Source organism: Pogona vitticeps, chromosome 2 (assembly GCF_051106095.1).
Source record: "Pogona vitticeps strain Pit_001003342236 chromosome 2, PviZW2.1, whole genome shotgun sequence".
In the NCBI taxonomy this organism is placed as follows: Eukaryota; Metazoa; Chordata; class Lepidosauria; order Squamata; family Agamidae; genus Pogona; species Pogona vitticeps.
The window spans coordinates 210,379,314-210,401,145 of record NC_135784.1 but is presented as its reverse complement, the minus strand read 5'-3'; the positions used below and the strand labels follow the sequence as shown (position 1 = coordinate 210,401,145).

Genomic DNA, 21,832 nt, shown 5'->3' with positions numbered 1-21,832 from the left:
TGCTTTTTAAGATGCTGTCTAGGTTTGTCATCGCTTTCCTCCCAAGAAGCAGGCGTCTTTTAATTTCGTGGCTGCTGTCACCATCTGCAGTGATCATGGAGCCCAAGAAAGTATAATCTGTCACTACCTCCATATCTTCCCCTTCTATTTGCTAGGAGGTGATGGGATCAGTGGCCATGATCTTAGTTTTTTTGATGTTGAGCTTCCAACCATTTTTTGTGCTCTCCTCTTTCACCCTCATTAAGAGGTTCTTTAATTCCTCCTCACTTTCTGCCACAAGGCCGTTTTCAAAGGATACTTTGAAATGTGTGTTCACCATCTGCCAGAAAGCTTTTCAGAAAAATGTGAATCTGATAACATCTTTAATGCTTTATTTTGTGTCTCTGACATCCTTACATTGGGGTTTTCCCTCATCTCATCACAGGGAGAACCTAGCAACTCCCCTCTATAATTGTGCTTTTCATGATTTCACTGCTTGGTCTGAAGAGAAGGGTCAAATGAGGAGATTATTTAAGCTTCTTGTTTGTATGTATAGCCTATGTGCACGCAGGAACCTCTTTTCAGATTTGGGATGAAACCATGAAGACTGCAATGACTAAGGGTGCAGGGTTAGATACTCCCCACAAAGTATGTGCAAAGCACCATCATTTATCCTGCCAAAGTAGGGCTTATGTGATCAGTAGAATAGCAGGTTCCTGTGTCTTAAAAACATTTCACTATTTAAATTGCCATAGACATTGTTCATTTTGATCCAACGAAGTTGACAGCTGCAATATCATGCATAGTTTACAGATGTGGCTGGAATTTATAATATGGAAGAATGATGCAAGTATTTCATAGGATCTAGCCAACTGGTGAAAAATGCTTTTTGCAACTCGGTTGTGCCTTCACATACAATCTGTTCAAGCTAGCTTAGGGCATCCATGATGATTTCTTCTTTGGATTCATGACAGGTGTAAGTATATCACTGACACATTGCTCTATAATTATTTTCTGATGGTATCTAGGGCAAACAACTTGGTCTTGGATTGCACGCATGAATCCCTCGGTTTCAGCATAAGATGGCCTAATTTAAGCCACAGGTTTGATTGCTGATTATTGACATTGTCATCTAGAAGGTAACTGGAGTGTTATAATTGTTTCTCAAGCCATGCATACCTGCACTATGGGACTTTTGTTAGCGTAGGTTGGTTCTCACTTGAAAGTTGTAATACTTACCTTCTTTTATCATTCTATAATCTGATTAATTGGAACTGTGCTTCCATGGAAGCAGTTTTGAAGTTTGATTATTTCTTCAACAATTCTTCAGGTTGACAAGCTGATGCTCTGTGACAAATGAGGACATAATATATATGCCTTTGTATGATGGCATTGGCATTTTGGCCAGAGGACTCAGGTTTTCCTAATTAAATCATCAAGATCACTGTACTTCTAGTTTACAAAAGAATACATTAATACTGAGATTGCCCAGTTTTTTGTAGCAGTAATTTCCTTTTGTATCAAGTTCTGAGTACTGCCTTCATTCCATCAGAATACTTGTACGTGAATAAAACTTAAGTTCCTTGTAGCTTACATTGAGATTTTCATGGATGCCTAGATATTTATAGATTTTTCTGCTCGTCTATGCATTTAATAATATTCTTACTTTTTAAAAAAAAAAAGGTAGAGGGGGGCTTCCAGTAGCAGTTGGGAGTGGCTGCTCAGCATTTTTCTTTTTTATCCAGCACCGCTTTATTTTAGTCACTCATTTAAAACAAAACAAAGCAAGTTCTCAGCCTGTCTTATGTTGCCTTTGTTCCCTGCTGATGGAGGGAATTGTTGGATATCTTACTATAACTTGTTGCAAGCTGCTTTCAAGCGAAAGAACTCCATTCAGCCTTTTCACTCAGACTTTTAGCTTGCAACTTTGGAAGTTTGGAAAACTTTGTCAGAACCCAGGGCTTTAGGGATAAACTGAGATTACAAATTCTGCCTATGGCTCCATCCTGGTCCCAGGTGGGACCTCCATCAGGGCTAAGAATGGAAGAGCATGAACTGCTTGCTAGTTTGGTGGTTCATCCCAGCCCTGCCTTCTCCAGCGGGTGCCCACTCAAAGGGAGTACTTGGAGGAGATGGGGCAGAGAGGTAGGGTTCATGCCCATCTCTAGTTGAGAGCCTCAAAAGAAGACACGTTTGAGAAAAGCTTTTGCTTAATATCAAAGGAATTGGAGGCAATAGAAAATTCTTGTCTGAGTGTCATGGATTGCTAACCTCCATGACAGAGATATTCATGAGAGCTGAAAGATTACCGTGTTTAAATACGAATTAAAACACAAAAGGTGAGAGTCATGTTAATGCTGGTCATAATAAGACTATGAACTCAAACAGATATAGTAAGGAAACGGGAAATGGTGGAAATAAATACCCACAAACAATGAGTAAGAATAAGAAGAGTAAAAACTTCAAATCAAACAAGAAAAGTAGAAAAATGTGCACAGTAAACTGAGAACTTCAAGAAAATGAATTTTCAAATATTCTTTTGATTGCTGGATGACTGCGAAAAACTCATCATAACCAGCTCAGAAGAAATGCTCAAAATATGAGCTGTCTCAGCTCTGGACAATGCAGAGCTAACTCTTTGCGCCCCTGGGAAAAATAAGTGAGCAGCGATTACAAGTGCCATACAAGATCCATCACAATATGCCCTCAGTGAGGTACCAGGTCTAATATCTGAGAAACCAGCCTTAACCCAAGAAAGAACAAACTAGCAACATTCTCAAACCAGGAAGTGTTTCTAAAGTTTACTATAGATGATATAATAAACATACAGAATCTGTTTCATGAATACTTTAATGCATGTTATGTGGTGATATTTGGAAGTTGGTAGATTACCAAGGAAGCATATGGACAAAAGAGTAAACTACTGAAGGTAGAACTGGTGTCATACTTTTTTTAGAATATTATGCATGCAAACCTACTCCACAATTAATTTGAATCTGTTCCAAAAGATACTGGACTTTAATCGTTTCAACCTGTAAACATTTTGATCCCTGATCGCTGTATGCAATCAAAGAAAGCTTAGTGGGAAACAAGAACCAGCACATCCATCAAAGAAATTTGATCTCTTTCACATCTCTGAAGAGAAGAAATTATTAAAGACTTTATTTTTACAGACTTAGGATGTAATCATTTATAGAATATCAGCACTGTGAGACACCCTCACTCACATCATAGCCTCTGGCAAAGATTCAACAATTGAGGATGAGTTTATGGAGGCTATAAATAGCCATGTGAGAGCAAAGCAGTACGAAAGGGAGAAGAGCAACTTCTCTTTAAGCAAAGGAAATAGATTGGTCGGTAAACATTCTCTTCTCAATCTAGTTTGCTTCCACAGAACCACTGACCAATGAAAAAATGTTTTTAAATAAGACAGTGAAGCCCAGGGGTGTGTGTGTGAATGTAAATACCCCTTGAGGCATAATCATAAATAAATTAAAAACCATCTTCCAGCACCCCAGAAAGGTATAGGATCTGTTTTCATAGAAGGAAGAGAGGGGAGTGGAGTCAAATCATGGAGCTTGACTTGAATGATTGACTATCAAGATGTTATCAAGAACATCTGACCCTTGCCTTAATATGTGGTCTGAGGTTGAACAAAAAGATCTGACCATGAATGAATCCTGTCATGGAATACAGAAGGCTCGGTCTCTATGCAAGCAGATCCTGGCATTATAGACTTTTAAAACTATTACAATGTGTTTCCGCTCCAGGAAACAGGGAGCACCAGGAAAATTGGCCTGGATGGCTGTTTGGGAAATGACATTAGATTGCCTGGATTTGGAGAACTAGAATGTGGGAACCTTGAATATATGTCATTTGCTTGTTTACATGGGGGTGGAGGGGGGGAGATGCTGTTTGCTCTGTCCTGCCTGTGGCCTTCTGATAGATATCTGCTTGGCCACTGTGGGAAAAGAATGCTGGACTAGAAAGAGAATTAGGGCCCAGTTGCATTAGGGAGAAAAAGACCACATTTGAATCAGGTTTAGCATGTTTTAATGTTCTCTCTCATTTTCCAGAGCACCAGGAGCCCCACCCCCTGCATGCAGGGTGCTAGCTGCAACCAGAAGCAAATGGGTGGTGTCACTGGCTCGGCTGCACAGGCCCAATAAAGTGTTGTGCGCCTGCGTGATTTAGAGGGAACCTTGAAGGTGGCTACATGATGCACATGAAAGTGCAGATTGTTTTGCCCAGGAAAACACGTTGTGGGACTTCAATTCCCATTAGCCCTAGTCAGCACCACCAGAGATGAAGGATGCCGGGAACCACAAGTGCAAAAACATCTGGAGGCCTGCGGTTGGCTGGCATGCATCACAGGGAACCTGAAAGAGCTACTGTCACTAGTGATAGGTGTACGTGGAAAAGAGAAGATCACAAAGTGAAACCTCCTGTTTCTCCAAGAAACCATGGCTACCCAACCTTCTATAAATGGGACAGGAAATGCATCAGTGTGACAGGAAATGCATCATGGTCTTCCAACATTCAGTCATGGAGGATAAAAGAAAGCCGAATCATTTGTACAAGACTGTAGCTTAAGAGAATATTTTCTTAGTTTCTGTACTCGTACATGATTAGAGTCAACCTTGGTTAGTTCTCTTTTGAAATTCCACAACTCTTACGCTTGCTTCACACGTACATGTATTGTTTAAGGTTTGGGGTCCTTTTCGAGACTCTTTTACGGCCCAGTGCCTGTCTCTGCAAAGAGATTCATGATTTCCTGCAACTCTTAACTTCATAGTTGTAGAAGGGGCAGCTGTGCTAGTCTGTGCAAGCATTATAGGTAAAAGCAAAATAGAAAAAAGTAAGAAAAGATAGAAACATGGTGGCAACTTAAAGACTAACTTTCACATTTTTTAATGTGAGCTTTCGTGGACAAGTCTAACAAAGTGGACCTGTCCACAAAAGCTTACATAATATATATATATATAAGTTAGTCTTTAAGGTGCCACCACGTTGTAGATTTTTTTAAACTTTTTATTTCTATCTCATCTATGGTACTTGCTAGTTTAACAGGGCACATTCTTCCTGACCTCACTTAGCTTTCCAATGCGTAGTATAAGTGGGCCACCCTGTTATCTCCAGTCAGTGATCAGAGTACACAAAGTTGCCTCTTTGTTTACCTTCACAATGGAAAAGACAAAGGGAGAATTTTGGAGACGTTGGGACTTCAGGAGAGGGGCCACAAGGGGAGCTCAGTCTCCTCCAGATGCCTTTTGGATCATAGTTCACCCCCTGATAGCTGGAGGTTCCTCCCCTGTCTTGGAAATTTGTCTTAAATTTACCTTTTACGGAAGCTTCCAGATGATGTGCTTTGTGAGCATCACTGGCATACTTGACACATAAATCAAAGGAAACAGCATATCTGTCTTTAAATAGTATGATGACCAGCTGGACCAGTTCTTAATATACAGTGGATCATACTCACTGCACTAGAGAAGGCAGAAGAGAGGGCAAAAAAACACAAAGAAAAGATGAGAAAGATGGATGTCCGAGACTATTTCACTTTTAAACCTGGTTTTGAACTGTTCAACATGTAACTGAAAGCGTGCCTGAGGTTGCCACTTCTTTTTTCATTTATTTGGTAGGCAGGGATAATATGGTCCTTTCTATGCTTTGAATAAGCTGTGCATATGAAACTTGACCCATGCAGGGGGGGGGGGTTAACATTTCATTTCAATTTGCTTGTGATTTACCAGAATGTGCTAACCACATACAGTATTTAGACACACTTAAATTTGCAAAAATGGACATCGCAAAACCATTGAAATGCACTGAATAGGCTTCAATGCATTCCAATGGAGGAAACATTGTATCGCTTATCGATGTTTCCTATGGGTTTTTTCGCTTAAGGACGGCAATCTGTGCCTATTGGAACGGATTAACCGGTTTTCAATGCATCTCTATGGGAAAACGCGTTTCGCTTAACGATGTTTTCCCATAACGATGTTTTTTTTTAACCAATTAACATCGTTAAGCGAGGCACCCACTGTATTATGAAAACTCTAAGCAAACAGGAGTGAAGTTTTTGGAGGAAAATATCACATGATTAGATCTAAATCAATTTTTGTTCCATGCAGAAAAGTGCACCATCAGAGAGAAAGGTAAGCACTTTTTCGTCTACACAAAGTTGCAAAGGGACATTTGCCAGTCTAATGGAATAAGCATCACTTGTGGAAACTTAAAAGTAATCCTTGAGCTTTTCATAGGGCTTTCAAGAATGTCCAACATTGCATAGTACCAAGAGAAATAAAAATTTTGAGGATAATTTCAGTCAGAGTTGGAAAATAAGGCTAATTGGATCTGTAATTTCTGAACTTCATGCACAGGTAGTAACTAGTATGTTTGGAGACAAAAACCAGCCTGAGAATGGCTTTTTTTTTAGTGGTACCTATTTGAGGAGATAGAGATAATATGATTTAAATAAAAAACATCTCAGATCGTAAAAATCCATTGTTATTAACTTACTTATTTTAAGGACATTTTATGCCCATTCTTAATTAAATGAATCCACCCATGGCTTTATCTAAGAACCAAACATGAGGAAAAGGATTCTCCTGACAAGACGTCTAATTATAGCATTGTGGGATAAGATTCTTTCATTTGGGATGGGAAGACAACTGGCTTTTTTATTATTTCAGATAAATGTTAGATAGAGATCTCCAAATACGGTCAAACTTCAGTTCTCACTCCCTCTCCTTTTATACCTGTCTTCCTCCTTCCTACACCTGTTTCTAAACTTGCCTTTCCCTTCCCTACACCCATTTCACAGCAGTGTGTCTCTGTGGTGCCCACATTCTAGTTTGGATACAATCTGTTGCTTTGGCAGACTCACTTTTTAAAAAGCCATTTTTTTAAGCGCAAGGAAGGTAAGTGGTTTTGTAACATCATTGAATAAACTGCATGGCCTATATGCCAGGACAGAAATATTGCACATTAACCAACTCCAGCAAAAGTTATATAATACACGATCGGAATTTAATTTAGTCAAGCTACACTTGCAATGGAGCAGACACAGATTGAAAATGATAGATTTATAGATTACACCATCCTGCCCTTGACATGAGGTAACTAGAAAGGTACTTTTCCAGATAACTCAGGTATGCTGTACATCTACAATGAAGAATGTCTCTTTAGTTTTGGCACCCCAGTTATGGAGAGGCTTCCTTGTTGAAATGCAGTTAGCATGAATACTGCAAATATTTGGGTTTCTAAGGTATTTTAAGTTTGCTTAAGATTCTGTTTGGTTTACATATTTGAGTGTTATTCTGTGTCACAGTGATGTGTTTGAAGAATGTTTATAGCTCAGATTCTGTTTTATATACCACTGTTGTATCTGTAAAGATGGGGGTCAGTTTTAAAAGAATCTGATAAATGAATTAATGAATGAATGGAACATTTCAAAGCACAGGTGCCGTGTTGCATTTTTTTGAAAATAGTAAGGCTGTATATAAGTAAGGGTAAAGGTTCCCCTTGACATTTAGTCCAGTCATGTCTGACTCTAGGGGGCGGTGCTCATCCCCGCTTCCAAGCCGTAGAGCCAACGTTTGTCTGTAAACAATTTCCGTGGTCATGTGGCCAGCGCAACTAGACATGGAACGCCATTACCTTCCCACCTTTGTGGTACCTATTTATCTATTTGCATTTTTACATGCTTTCAAACTGCTAGGTTGGCAGGAGCTGGGACAAGTGACAGGCGCTCACTCTGTCGCATGGATTTGATCTTACGACTGCTGGTCTTCCGACCTTGCAGCACAGGGGCTTCTGCGGTTTAACCCACAGCACCACCATGTCCCTTAGGAAGGCTGTATATAAAGTAAAATAAAACATTTTGGTTAGAACATGGAAAAGCTACTTCTTCAGGATTTGTACTGAAAAAAAGAACTTTTCCAATCTCTTCCTCTGCCAAACCCTTCTCACCTGGGGGCAGTGCCTTGTTACTACTTTGTTACCTGCATTAAATTTGTATCCTGTCGGAGAGCTCCAGAAGGCATAGATGATCATCCCATTTGATTTTCACAGCAAACTGGCCAAGCATATTAGATAAAGATCTGTGAAGCAGGATGCATTCCATGGACAAGGCTAACCTGGAGAGAGTTCACAAATTATACTTTCCATGCATAAAGTGCAGTGTTCAAACCCTGGCATCTCTACTTTAAAAGATCCCAAGGAGGAGGGTTGGGGTAAAATGTGATATGCCAGAGGGCCACTGTTGGTTTGAAGAGCCAACAGTGGTATTCGGCACCTTCATAACATCTTCAGATCACTGGAAGCAAACAGATTCAGTGTTAAGGGTTTTCTGCTTTAGCACTTACTTGTTAGCTACTAAGGAAAAGTAACATGAGTTGAATGAATTTATTACTGAGATTATTCCCACTGCCCACTCAGACTTGTTAATAAAGGGTGTGCAGTGGGAATAATCTCAGTAATCAAGTGAGGGTGAGGGAAGTTTCTCGCTAACAACATCTGGAGGGTCACACCATATTCATCCATACTTTACATGCTGATCAGGCTTGGCCCAGACCAAGTAATGCTCCTTGTGGTGACAGCTTCAGTGCCTCCTACATTTGCTGAAGTTGTTGAATATATCTTGTTTTACTTCATTGGCAGCCTGTTTCGTGACTATTTCACGATTTGCATGTCTAATTTATGGCTATTGCATAAAATGCATAATTGCAGTTGTCAGTCTGATCACAGTTCCTCTCCATCATTCATATATACCCTGTTGAGTATTCATTGATATTAATTTTTCTGTTAATTATATGTACAGCATTACATATGCATTAATATAACAGAGGCCCATGTAGGTCAATATCACCAACTTAATCAATGAAGGTGGACTGGTTGTATTCTTTGTTTCAGGCATTGCATGAATAGTTGAGTAGGCAGCTGTGACCAGTTACCTTTCCAGTCCTCCAGAAGTAATGATAATTAACCCATCTGCCCAAGCCAGAAAAGTACAAAGCAAGGAATGCTGGGAGTTGAAGGTCCAGGAACATTTGAAGGGGCAGACTTTGCCCATTTGTCTTCAGTGGTTATTTAGGTGACCCTTTTTCTGTCCCAAAGGCCAACTTTCTCGCCGCCATCCAGCTATGCCAAAGAGCTGTCTCTCTATATGGGCAAATATTGGCACACTAGAAACCTCGGAAGAATTTCATGTTGCCTGCCCCTCACCTAGGACCAAACTACACATCATTATAGCATGCCTTTGCATTTAACATGGACATTAAAGGGGTGGGAGGGAGGCCTGTCATAGCCAGTGCTGTTTGCATGTGTGAGAGAGAATGAGAAATAAAGAAATCACTATAAATCATTATTGAGATTATAGCAAGCAGGGGTGGGAGGTATTTAATCCTTTCCTCCCCCGCTAAGGTCATGGTGGAGACAGGTTCTCAGAAGCAGCTATTTGTGTTGGGTGCAAATCTCCCACTGGAGGCCTCAGTACGACATTTAGCATAGAATTGAAACTGCACCCTTGGTTAGACGCTTTGGTGTGGCATTTATTTGCATATCTGCAGGTTGCTCTGTCAGAAGAAAGCAAAACAACTTTTTTTCCATTGTGGAGGAGTATCTGACCCATAGTAACACCATCCTGCTGATACACATCAGGGGATGTAAATGATAAGTATTCAACTTGCCATTCTGTGCCATTCTCAGAAGGAATCTAAAATTTTAAAATGGTAAAAATTCACCAAGAGCTGCTTAACAAAAGAATGCTTCAGGAACTCCTCAAACATCTTCCAAGGAGAGAGTGCCTTCTCCCACATCAATCTACAGATTAAGGTTTCCAGTTGGTCCTCTTCCCTGTATTTCTGACATCATCTCATAGAGAGCCTTTTCAGTTGTCACTGCCCACGTTTGGAATCCCACACCCTGCTTGGCAATACAACAGTCATCTACCCGAATACTGTCTTGGCATCTGTTAAAAATATATTTCTTTAACCCAGGATTTGCTGATTTTAGTACGTAGTTCAGTGAAATTCCTTATTTTAATGTTGTTAAAGTCAGAATCAATTTATAGCAACCTTAATAGGGCTTTCAAAGTGAGTGAAGTATTTAAGGAATGTTTTTAATCAGTTCCATACCCTCATGAGTTTCTGTGGCTATGTGGGGCTTCAAATCCAGGTCTTCTGAATCCTAGTCCTAAACTAGATTATTAAATTTCTGTCTTAATAGTTGTTTTAATTAATGTTGTGTATCACTTTGGTATTTGTTAAGGATGAGAGGTTTATAAATATAATACACAAATAAATAAATAAACACAACACAGTTTCAATTCTAGAGTGTTTAGCCACTGCTATTATTAATACTCCCCCTGTTTTTCATTGTTTTAATACATTATTTAATTGTTTTATTATTTTATCAGTCTTGTTCTTATCCAGACAAGTTTTAAGAACTGATATTGTGTATTTTTATTGCAAATTGCTTAGGGGACATACAAAAATAAAACCAAAGTTGTATAATATATTCTTAAAGAAGAGTGAAAACATTAGTGATGTGCTTTTGGTGGCATTAACCTATTTATCCACAAAAATGCAATCAAGATCAAACTCAGACACCCGTAGCTTCTGGTTGCAGGGAATGGGAATGGGAAAGACCTCAAGTGCCCCTGTTGGAGTTAATAAAACTGGGTTCAGACGGTTCATTGATTCCATGTAAAGCAGCAGCTTCTGGTCAAGTCCATCGTGCATTTCTTTGTAAAGGAAAGAAAAAAAATTGCAGAGCAGTAAAGACTACTCACACTCTAATCCCACTTGTCACTCTTCCGCTGAATTGAACTGCAACTTCCACTATAATCAGCATGTCAGTGACTGTGATTGTAGTCCAAGATAGGTGGAGGGCACTAGATCAGAGAAGCTGCTTTGGGCCCCAGGCTAAATAAAGCTAGTGGCAGGCTACTTGCTTTCCTTCATCTTGCCTCTATCTCATTGACCATGAACCTTTACCTAGATAAATTTCTTCCGTCATGGTTCATTGGCATCATGATGACAGCTCATGTTGTATCTTGCTCAGTCCCTGCAGACTTTACCTGAGTATTGTCCAGCCTTTAGGAATATCTCCACCAATGGTTTGCAACTTTGGATCTTCAGATGTTTTTGGGGTTTCAGTTCCCAAGAGGCCCCACTCAGCATGGCTAAATTTCACAGACTCTCCAAGAACTGGTGGTTGTTGTGGGTTTTTCGGGCTCTTTGGCCGTGTTCTGAAGGTTGTTCTTCCTAACATTTCACCAGTCTCTGTGGCCAGCATCTTCAGAGGACAGGAGTCAGAACTCTGTCGGTGCTCTGGTACAGTTTGTTTGGATGCAGTGGTGCCTTGACTTACGAACATAATCCATCCCAGAAGATGTTCATAAGTCAAAATGTTTGTAAATCAAATCAGCATTTCCCATAGGAATGAATTGAAACGTGATTAATCCGTTCTGGCTTTTTTTTTGTTCTTATGTCAAGGCATGGTTTGTAAGTCAAAGCATTAGTTCCCATTCGAACTAATGCAAGTGGTTAATCCGTCCTCTGCCACTATGGGGAGAATGTTTCTTCTTTTAACCAAAGATAAACTTAGGTTTAAAAAGGGCAGGAAAGGAGGGAGGGAGGGAAAAGAGGAAAGAAAGAAAGAAGGTCATCACCGGGGCACACAGACCCCTGAGACAAATGTTTGTGCTTTTAAGCACAAAAAGAGAGAAGACACATAGAGAGAGAAGACAATGGGGGGAAAGTTTGGAGTCTAAAACACATTTTAAAACCACACATGCTAAACCCACACATTTTAAACCAAGCAACCAAAAGACTAAAATGCATTTTAGAGGCCAACATCCAGACAGACCTTTGCAAATAGTTTTTGATTTTAAAACCAACAGCCAGCACAGAAACATAACCCCCCACCTAGTCCACCAAGCCCAACCCCAAGCTGCAAAAAAACCTGTACAGTAAATACAGTGTACTCACCCAGAACAGGCAGTCTCTCTGTTTTAGAAAAGAAAGTCAAAAATCCAAAAATCAAAAATTAAAAATGCAAAAAAACAAAAAAAACAAACTGTCCGTACAGTACAGTACCAGACAGTAGGCAGTCTGAAGTCTCTCCGTATTCACATTCTCTAACCACTGGGTTGAGCAAGGTAGCAGACAAGCAGCCTCTTCACTGGCCAACAGTTAACTGAAAGTTCAAATTTCCTGCCTTCCCTGCTTTTTTCCCATTCATAGGTCAAAGCTCCATACGCAAGTCAAAGCAAAATTTTGCGAACGGAGCTGTTCCTAACTCAAAATGTTTGTAGGTTGGGACATTCGAAAGTCAAGGCACCACTGTAGTTGAATATTTATAGCTGTAAGATCAGTTTTTGTCCTTTTCAGGAGGTGGGTGATTGAGGTGATCAGCGTGTTTTTTGTTGTGGGTGTATTGTTGTGATAAGAGGGATAGATTATCTGTGTTGTCAGCTAGTACTTTTTGTGCATTGATCATCAGTCCTTGTAGCTGGGTAGAGTTTGTTGACCTTTTGCATGCTGTATTTTTCAGTGCTAGGAGCCAGGCTTTGTTCAGTTTTAAACTTTCTTCTTTTTTGTTGAAGCTCTGCTGGCGTTTGTGGATTTCAATAGCTTCTCTGTTGAGTCTAACATAATGATTGCTGGTGTTATCCAGTACTTCTGTGTTTTGAAATAGAATTTATTGTCCTGCTTGTTTTAGGGCATGTTCAGCTACTGCCGATTTTTCCGGTTGTTTTAGTTTGCAGTGTCTCTCATGTTCTTTGATTCTGGTGTGGATGCTGTTTTGTGGTTCCAATATATACCTGGCCACAACTGCAAGGTATCTGGTATACTCCTGCAGTGGTAAGGGGGTCCCTTTTGTCCTTTGCTGACCGTAACATTTGTTGTATTTTTGTGGTGGGCTCGAATACAGTTTGTAGTTTGTGTTTTTTCAAAAGTTTCTCCATGCAGTCCGTGACCCCTTTGATGTATGGCAGAAATACTTTATTTGTGGGTGGCTGTTTTTCCTCTCCTGTTTGGTGTTGTTTTCTTGGTTTGATGGCTCTTGTGATTTCATTTTTGGAGTAGCCATTTGCCTGTAGGGCCCAATTCAGATGGTTGAGTTCAGTGCTGAGAAATGGAGCTTCACAGTTCTGATTTGCCCAGTCTACCAGTGTTTTGATTTTGCCTCTTTTTTGCTGTGGGTGGTTGTTGGAGTTTTTGTGTAGGTACCGATCTGTGTAGGTGGTTTTTCTGTAGACCTTCTGTCCCAATAGGAGATCAGTTTTGCATATGACCATGACATCTTAAGAAGAGGAGTTGGCCCTCTATTTCTTTTTCAATGGTGAATTGTATATTTGGGTGGATGCTGCTGAGATGGTTGAGAAATTCTTCCAGTTTTTCTTCACTGTGGTTCCAATATCTGCTGTATGAGTATCAAAGTGTCCTTTATCAGTATCTTGGTGAATAGAGATACTACGTCAAAGCTGACCAGTCTGTCCACAGGGTTGAGTTTTAGGGTGCTGATCTTGCTTATGAAATGTCCTGAGTCTTTGATGTAGGATGAAGTTTGTCCAATATGGTTCTGTAGGAGGGTGGCTAGGTATTTGGCTAATTCATATGTCGGGGAGCTGATGGCACTTATAATGGGCCTGAGCGGGATTGAGTCCTTGTGGATTTTGGGGAGTCTGTATAGCCTTGGTGGGAAAGTTTCTGTCTTGAAGATCCATTGAAGGACGTTGGGGTGCAGAGAGGAACTCCTGATCAGCACGTTTGTTTGTTTTGTGATTTTGTTGGTTGGGTCCCATTTCAGTTTTCTGTAGGTGTTGGGGTCTAGAGGTTCCCTGATTTTGTCCTTGTATTCTTCCGTTTGCATGATTACTGTGGCTTTGCCTTTGTCTGCTGGCAGAATGATGATATCCGGATCTGAGTTTAGGGACTTGATAGCACTTCTCTCCTTTCTTGTTACATTGCTTTTTTGGGGGGGTTTGCTTTTCATAGGATCCTTGTCACTTCACCTCTTATTTCTTCTGCTTTTTCTTCTGGAAGATGATATAATGCTGATTCCACATTGGCAATGATGTCTTCCACAGGAAGTTTACTGGGTGTGATTGCGAAGTTTCCTCCTTTGGCTAAGACTGAGGTTTCTTCTGGGGAGAGTTGGCATTCAAATAGATTGATGATGATGTGCAAGGTGTCTCCAAGAACTGTTATCTAACAATATCTGGGGAACCAAAGGTTAGAAACTACTGAGCTACAGAGCTTCTCTTATGCTGACCTATCCCTTCTTTATACCTCCTCAGGTTAACTGGCCCAAAGAAAACAAGGGAAGAGTTTATTATGCTGGGTCACCAAATGGATATAATTAAGGACTTTGGACTGCAGTGGAAGTTAATCATTTGCACTCAGGTCAAACTATGCTTTACATATAAAGTCCTAAGATAGTTCATTTAAAAATACTATAAAGCAGTGTGTGTGTGGTGGAACTATGATTCTGGGTCGGGGTGGACAGGGAGTGCTTAACCCTTCCCTCACCAAAATTGCCCATCCAGAATTGTCTAGGTTTCTTCCTCTCCTTGCCAAGTTCCAGACATGTGCTTCCATGGATCATGCTATCTCTGGGAAGTTGAAAAGGTAATAAGCTATGGGGTGGGTGGGTAAAGTGTTTAATTAGTTGTGTCTATGTGAATAAACATTTGTTAGGGAAAAGGCTAAGCACTTCCCTTCCCCCATGCCTCTCTGCTCAAGAGTATTCTAGAATGGGAAATTGGATTGCAGCCCCATATACCCCAGTCGACATAATAATGGTGAGGGATCATAGTAGTTGTGGTCCAATAACGTCTGGAGGTCCATAAGTCACCCATCCATGTCATACATCCAAAGTATGAAAATAATGCTTTTCTGGTTACTCAGTACTCTGTGGTAGTTTTGGCTGTAGGCAGTTGCTCATGTGGTCCTTTAAGACAAGGCAAAGCAAATATTTTTATAAGTGGTGTAGTATATCTGCACTGCTCAAATAGAGTCTAATTTTTTTTCCTACTTTCTCTGCCCTTCCAACAAGGAGCCAATGTCCTCTTCTTAAGTTACTTCATAATGTTGGAAATTTCCACTGGAAGGAAGGAGCTGGACCAAATAGGGTCACTTAGAATATGATGCGCTGTTTGGATGCGAAAACCAAATGACATGTCACGTCTCCACCTGACCCTTTTGAGCCTGCATCAGGTTTGTCCCAAAAAAAGTCCACATAGATGAGCCCTCAGATTTCCATATTTCTTTTTCAGATGACATATTCTGGCTATCTAAATGTATTATGTATATTAAATCTACTCAGGTAATCTCTGTGTTTGTTGAGTATTTTTCTACCTCCCAGGGCTATATGTTTCTATCCTCTTGCTCCCTTACATCATCTTCTTATTATAAATATTGCTTCTCATTTAGATCTAAAATAATCTGTGCTAGACATTTGTTGAATGCAAAGGCCTAGATGGTGTATCTTATTTCATTAAAACTGTCAGACCTGAAAGTGTTTAAGCTGATTGGATGCTGCATATTATTGCAGAGGTTGAAACGTATCACTCTGCTGAAAACCTCTTTCAGATACAATTGGAAAGAGTGAACAGCAAGTCATGTAATCATATTCCAAGGTGATCACTTGAAACAATTTATCGAACCTTACTTCTTTATTTCATTTGCAGGGTCATTCATCAAACATTTACTAAAGGACATTTCCCCCACTGTATTTTATTGACACTTCTCCATTGAATACTCTGAAGGTTAAACAAGTTTCAAATAATTTTATTTATGATTAACCAAGAGTGTTTTTTAAAATGCAAAGTTTGTAAAATTATGACAAGGGTTTATTCCTGAACAGATACAAACCTAAAAAGAATCTTCTTGATTAAAAAAAAAAGACTGATGCTAGAGGGGAGGGCTTGTAAATCAGTCAACCATGCTATTTTCTCAAAGCCTAAAGGGAAATCCATTCAGATTTTGTGATCACTGCTATCAGCAGTGAGATCGCAAATAGCATTTTCTGTAGAGTATGCTAGAATGTGAAGTTGGGGAGTTGTAGGTTTTTATATTATTCCTTTTCCAGTGTGATTCTCTGTGTTTTCTCTGGAATAAGCCCTACTTTTTATTTATTTTATTTATTTATTTATTTGATTTGTATCCCGCCCATCTGGTAACTCGGTACCACTCTGAGCCTTTCATACCTACGCAAATGTGTAGCTGTCACAGTGTGTACTTTGCAAATTTACTCTGATTGTGATTTGTTGGGAGCCGTACTTTTTAGTAGGTATGCTTGTATAAGGGTAGTATAAATTGTATATACGAAGCTAAAAGCTAATCAGACAAATGGTAATGATGGGTTACCTTGATCTTAACACCACCCCAATTACTAAGGAAAAACGTCATTATTATTGAAAGACCAGGAAAGATGTCGTAACTGATCTTTACAAAATGAGAATCAAAGGCTGGGTTGTGGGGTGTAAAGATTCTGCAGAGTTATGTTTTTGGAAATATGTCTGTGTTAATGCCGTTTGTAAAACCAGGCATTTTACTTGTTTATGAACCTTGAGCCATATTTATTACCACATTTTTCAAGCATGCAAGGAAAGGTTGATCTTTGCAAGGTTCTGTCTTGTAATTTTGGCACAAGAAAGCTAAACACCTTTGAAACTAACAGTTTGGAGCTCTTCAAGATGAATGTTTATTTGAGGCAGTTTTGCGGTTTTATCCTCTGGTGAAAGGGTCATTGAAGAAGAAAAAATGGTACCTTTTTTTCCAATTAGAAACCTTTCTGAAGAGGCATGTTGAACTGCCAGAATTCTGGACAGAAGAACGGTGTTTGACATTTTTACTTTTCTGGGCTGTTACGCCCCAAATTTCCTGACTAGCTGGTTGTGGGAGTTGTGGAAGAGGTGAAAGAAAGAAAGAAAGAAAGAAAGAAAGAAAGAAAGAAAGAAAGAAAGAAAGAAAGAAAGAAAGAAAGAAAGAAAGAAAGAAAGAAAGAAAGAATTTGGTAGAGCAGAATCTGAGTAAACTGCTCATGAATGTCAGATTAGAACCTCAATACTACTCTACCACTTTGTACTGAAGGGTGGTAATCTACCGTAGTTTGGAATTCTCTTTCCTGCAGTTGGCAGCCAGGCTCACCCACGGCCACCAGTTTGAGAACTGGCTGAGCAAAGTACCTGCTGGTGGGCTTCTCCTCTGCTAGTAGTGGGACTTACAAAACTTCCCTGGTTGTTGTAGTGGTTGCTAGTGTCAGTCTTCCTGATCCAGTCAGTTTTGCACAAGATTCCTTGATGCTTGGTTGGAGGCATTGCGGGAAATAAATAGCCTCACCAGATCTTGTCTTCCCTTACTACTCAGTGTGATGTGACAGAGAATAAATAATGGTGGTGGTGGGAATGCTTGACTGTGGCCTCAAAATAGCAGGTGGCACCCAAGCAGAGCATTAAATGCAACACCTCCTTCTAGTTTCTACTCACCTTTTCTCTTTGAACATGGACATGCCGGTTAGCTATCATGGCTAAAAGCTGTTGATAGACTAATCACTGTTGATCCTCCAGGAGCTTGCATAATCCTTTTGGAAAGCTTGGAGCTTTCCTGTTACTGTTGAAAATCCTATAATTACATGTTGTGTTAATTACACCCTGTATGGAAAAAGTACTTTGATCCATTCTGAGCATGACTTGGAAAAGTTATCTTTTCTGGACAGTTCCCACAATCCTCTAGCTCAGGGGTTTTAAACTCAATTTACCTGGGGGCCGCTAGACACAGAGTCTGGGTGAGGCTGGGCCGCATCAGATTTTCCGCCAAGCGGAGCAAGAGCCCGAGGAAGCCGCCCAGGAGTTTCCTTAGCTGACAGACAGGTGGGCCAGCTGGCAGGCTGCAGTTCTGGATGGAGGGTGCAAGAGGTGCTGTCTTGGGAGAGAGCCAGCGAGCGAGGCAAGGCTTTTTTTTTTTTTACTCTTGACAGCAGAGGATGTGTGGGCGCTTTGGGGGGGGCAGGCAAGGCAAGGGCCACAAACTATCATCTGGGGGGCCGCATGTTTGAGACCCCTGCTCTAGCTGGCATAGCCACTGGTTAGGGGATTCTAGGAGTCTTGCTATTCAGAAAAGTAATGTTTCCAAATTCTGGTTCCGAGCTCCCTACTGGAGAATGACTCATAAGTTCTAGATTATGAGAACAAAAGTGATCATACAGCAGCATCCGAAAGGGAGAAAATATAAGAGCTATTTGGAACAGCTTTTATGCATTTTCAAGCGAATTCTCCAAGGGGTCAGAGTTCTGCTGATGCATCTGGAATAAGAACGCAGGGGCAGCATTGGATCAGCCCACACTGAGCATTTGTCCAGCTTTCCTTGCATCTACAATGACAGTACTGTGTCCCTGTTATATCCACATGATAACACGGCTGAAACTAGTTCCACAGAGTCAGAATGGAACCACAACAACAAAAAAAACCTTGCTGTCCAGGTTCTTTTATGCCACCCTCAGGCAGCGGTGTACTTTGTTCCAATCTGATGTGTGTGGATCCGTGCACTTTATAGGTTTGTGTCATTTGATGACATTTGCTTATGAATGCGTTTCTGAAGATGCCAGCCACAGAGACTGGCGAAATGTTAGGAAGAACCACCTTCAGAACACGGCCAAAGAGGCCAAAAAACCCACAACAACCATTAGATCCCGGCCGTGAAAGCCTTCGCGAATACATGCCTGCTTTTCTTTTATTTTTAATAAAAGAAAAAATGCAAATAAAAAATGTAAACTAAAATACAAATTCAATACACATTAAACTTTTCCCAGCCATGCCACCTTCGTCCTTGGGACTAGGTGACTAATAACATCATTTTGCACCCCTTTTCACCCCATTCCTCTCCAAAAAGACATAGATTCTTCTGCTGGCATATAGCCTTCCCCCTTCGAAATGATATGCTCCAAGTATGAACTCCAAACATCTTTGAAATCATTAAACTTTACCATTAATCTTCTTATTTTCATTTCACATGTTAACTTATCATTAATTGCTAAGCTCCTCATTTCTTTATACCAGTCTGCAAGACTGATTTGTTTGTCACTTTTCCAGTTCTTTGTAAATATTAGTCTTGCTACTGTAACTATTATAACAACTAACTCTTTCTGATCTTTTTTTAGATGGTCATTCTTAATTATATTTAGGAAGGCAATAATTGTTGATATTTGAGTATCACATCCAATGATTTCTCTAATTTCCTTAAAAACCAGGAATTTCACATGTCCACCACTTATGCATATAGGTCCCTTTTTCCTTTTTTTGCATCTCCAGCATTGAGATTGTATATTTTTATTTATTATATTCAGTCTTGCTGGAGTAAAGTACCATCTCCATGCTACCTTATAACAATTTTCTTTTACCCTGATAGACATATTCTTCAGTATTCTTTGTGACCATGTCTTATTCCATTCCTCTCCTTTAACCTCTTCCTCAAAGTCCTCCTGCCCCTGGTTTTTCATCATCACTTGTTCAAATCTGGAATGTACTGAAATCATATAATTTACACTAACTGTTCCCTTTCTTTTGTTTCCTTCTTCTTGATCTTCTCTTTGTTCGACAATCTCCTCAAATGTTGTCAATTTTCTAATCGTTCCTTTTCTGGTCCACTCTCTTTCTAATTAGAAATGATTGCTTAATTAATACCAGAGAGGAGGATAAAACAAACTTTTTTGCAGATGATACATTATTAATTATTAAAAATCCAAAATAAACTCGAAGAAGACATTTAAATGTATTTGAATAACTGGTTTGAAAGTGAATTGTGAGAAATCTGAATGTATTTTATTAAATCATTCAGAAGTAGACAAGAAGGAACTGAAAATTTTTTAAAAGGAAGAATAATCTAAATACTTAGGAATGTATATTACATGAAATTTACAAGATATACAGTAATTAAATTAAATATGGTCAAATTGAAGAAAGAAATTAATAAACAGATAAATCAGTATAAAAAATTAAAATTGTATCAATTTGGTAGAAGAGAGTTATGTAAAATGAAGATTATCCGTAATCTTAACTTTTTATTTTAGATGCTCCCAATAAAAACTGGACAAATATATGTGAAAGATTGGCAGGGGTTAATAAATAGTTATTATAATGGAAAGAAGCTAACTGCTTTTCTAAGGTATGGGGAAATACTTTGAATATACATTACCTTGCAAAATGGTATGCTAATTCTCTTGGCAAAATGCCCATGTTTTTTGGAGTTTAAAGTAATTAAATTACTTTCTTTAAAACAATTCTCCTCCTTTTTTTATTCCTTCCATAATAGCTGTGACCTTTTATTGACCTGCACTTCTTGGCTGCAATACAAGGTATCATTTCACAAAGTTCTTGCTGGCTAGTCTGTACCACAGATGTTTAGTTTTATAACAAAATCACTGTTCTCCCACTTGAAAGGCCATTTTTTCAGGACCAGTATTTCAGATTCTACAGCCTAGATTATTTCCAAATAAGAAAAAGCGGGAGGGGCAACAATTCTTTTTCAAGATAAACAAAATTGGTCTTTTCAGTTTCTGTGAGCGATGGGGTAGTTTGGGTCACCTTGTTCTGAGCGAGGAGGGGAGAACAGTTTTACTTTTTAAAAAATCATAACAAAAAAACCTTTGTCCAAACTTCTCCAAATTTTGCACAGAGCACAAAAATATGGCATTATCTGGTGGAAGTATAAAACCCCCAAGAATGCAAGTTATTTGGGGGTTTTTTGGTCCCACTGTGACTCAGTGGTGCTAGTTTCAGCCCCACGTTGTTGTAGGCACCGGTATGCACTACAGCAATGATTCTCAATTAAAGATGGGCTCTTCGTGTTTGTATCCCTGGATATAGGAATATATAGGGAACAGAGGTCTGTTCCCTCCCCGCAGAACCATCTGGTTCACTCACTGGTTGCTGCATGGTGCATATGTCTGTCGGTGTTGACATTGCACCAATCACAGAAGTAGCCCAGCCAGCACTTCCCCGCCTCCCCGCACAGCCAACCACTCCAGCAAGGAGGCAGGATGAAGAGTCTCCCTGCTCAGCTGTTGAGTGGTTGGCTAGTTAAGAAGGCAAGTAAGCATCAGCTGTGCTACTTCTGTGATTGGCACAATGATGCAGACAATGGATGTGCACAATGTGCAGTGACCAGTGTGTGGGCCGGCCAGTTCTGGGGGACATCTGTGGCATCTGTGGTGTCATGCTTCATATTTCTATCCCCAGAAATACGAATACAAAATGCCCACATCTATCCCCTGTCTTGGTTCCCTGGATGTTCTTGGACTAAAACTCCCAGGAGTTTTCACCACTGACTATGCAGGACAGGATTTCTGATAGTTGCAGTCCAAGAACATCTGGGGATCCAAGGTTGGGAACCACACTACAGGTATTATAGGGGCAAAGAAGGTTGAGCAAATGCTCAATGTAGACAGGCTCTAAGACAAATCTGTTTGTTTGCAGTCTTTCACATTCTTTTTTTTTTAATCCTCTAATTCTTTCTCTTGAATTTTGAGTTATTTTGGAATTTCATAAAAAAATAAGTTACATGGAATTCACTCCCATTTGCATTGACTCAGTTCATTAAGTATAGCTGTTCCCAGCATGGCAAGAGTCATTTTGATGTTAGCCTACTATGTAGCTCTTAAAAATGATCCTGCCTTAATACATTCATATATTTATTTAAAAAATTTATAGCCCGCCCTTTATCACAGGATCTTAGGACAAGTTACAGAGCTATACAAAATTATTTTAAAATCTAAGATGCTGAAAAAAAAAACCTTAAACTCAAACAGTTTAAAACACAAAATAAAGAAATCCGAACATTAA

At 39.7% G+C, this 21,832-nt stretch overlaps 2 long non-coding RNA genes across 2 annotated transcripts; one reads left to right on the top strand and one right to left on the bottom strand.

Moving 5' to 3' along the window:
- Positions 1-6,145: 6,145 nt before the first annotated feature.
- LOC140704812 (uncharacterized) lies at positions 6,146-16,118 on the bottom strand. The gene is made up of 2 exons (XR_013541410.1): positions 11,976-16,118; positions 6,146-8,120 (listed from the first exon to the last, which is right to left on the bottom strand). It is a non-coding gene; the product is annotated as an uncharacterized LOC140704812 (long non-coding RNA).
- Positions 16,119-16,199: 81 nt separating this feature from the next.
- LOC144586538 (uncharacterized) lies at positions 16,200-21,560 on the top strand. Its single transcript, XR_013541409.1, has 2 exons — positions 16,200-17,866; positions 17,902-21,560. It is a non-coding gene; the product is annotated as an uncharacterized LOC144586538 (long non-coding RNA).
- The last annotated feature ends 272 nt before the right edge of the window (positions 21,561-21,832 follow it).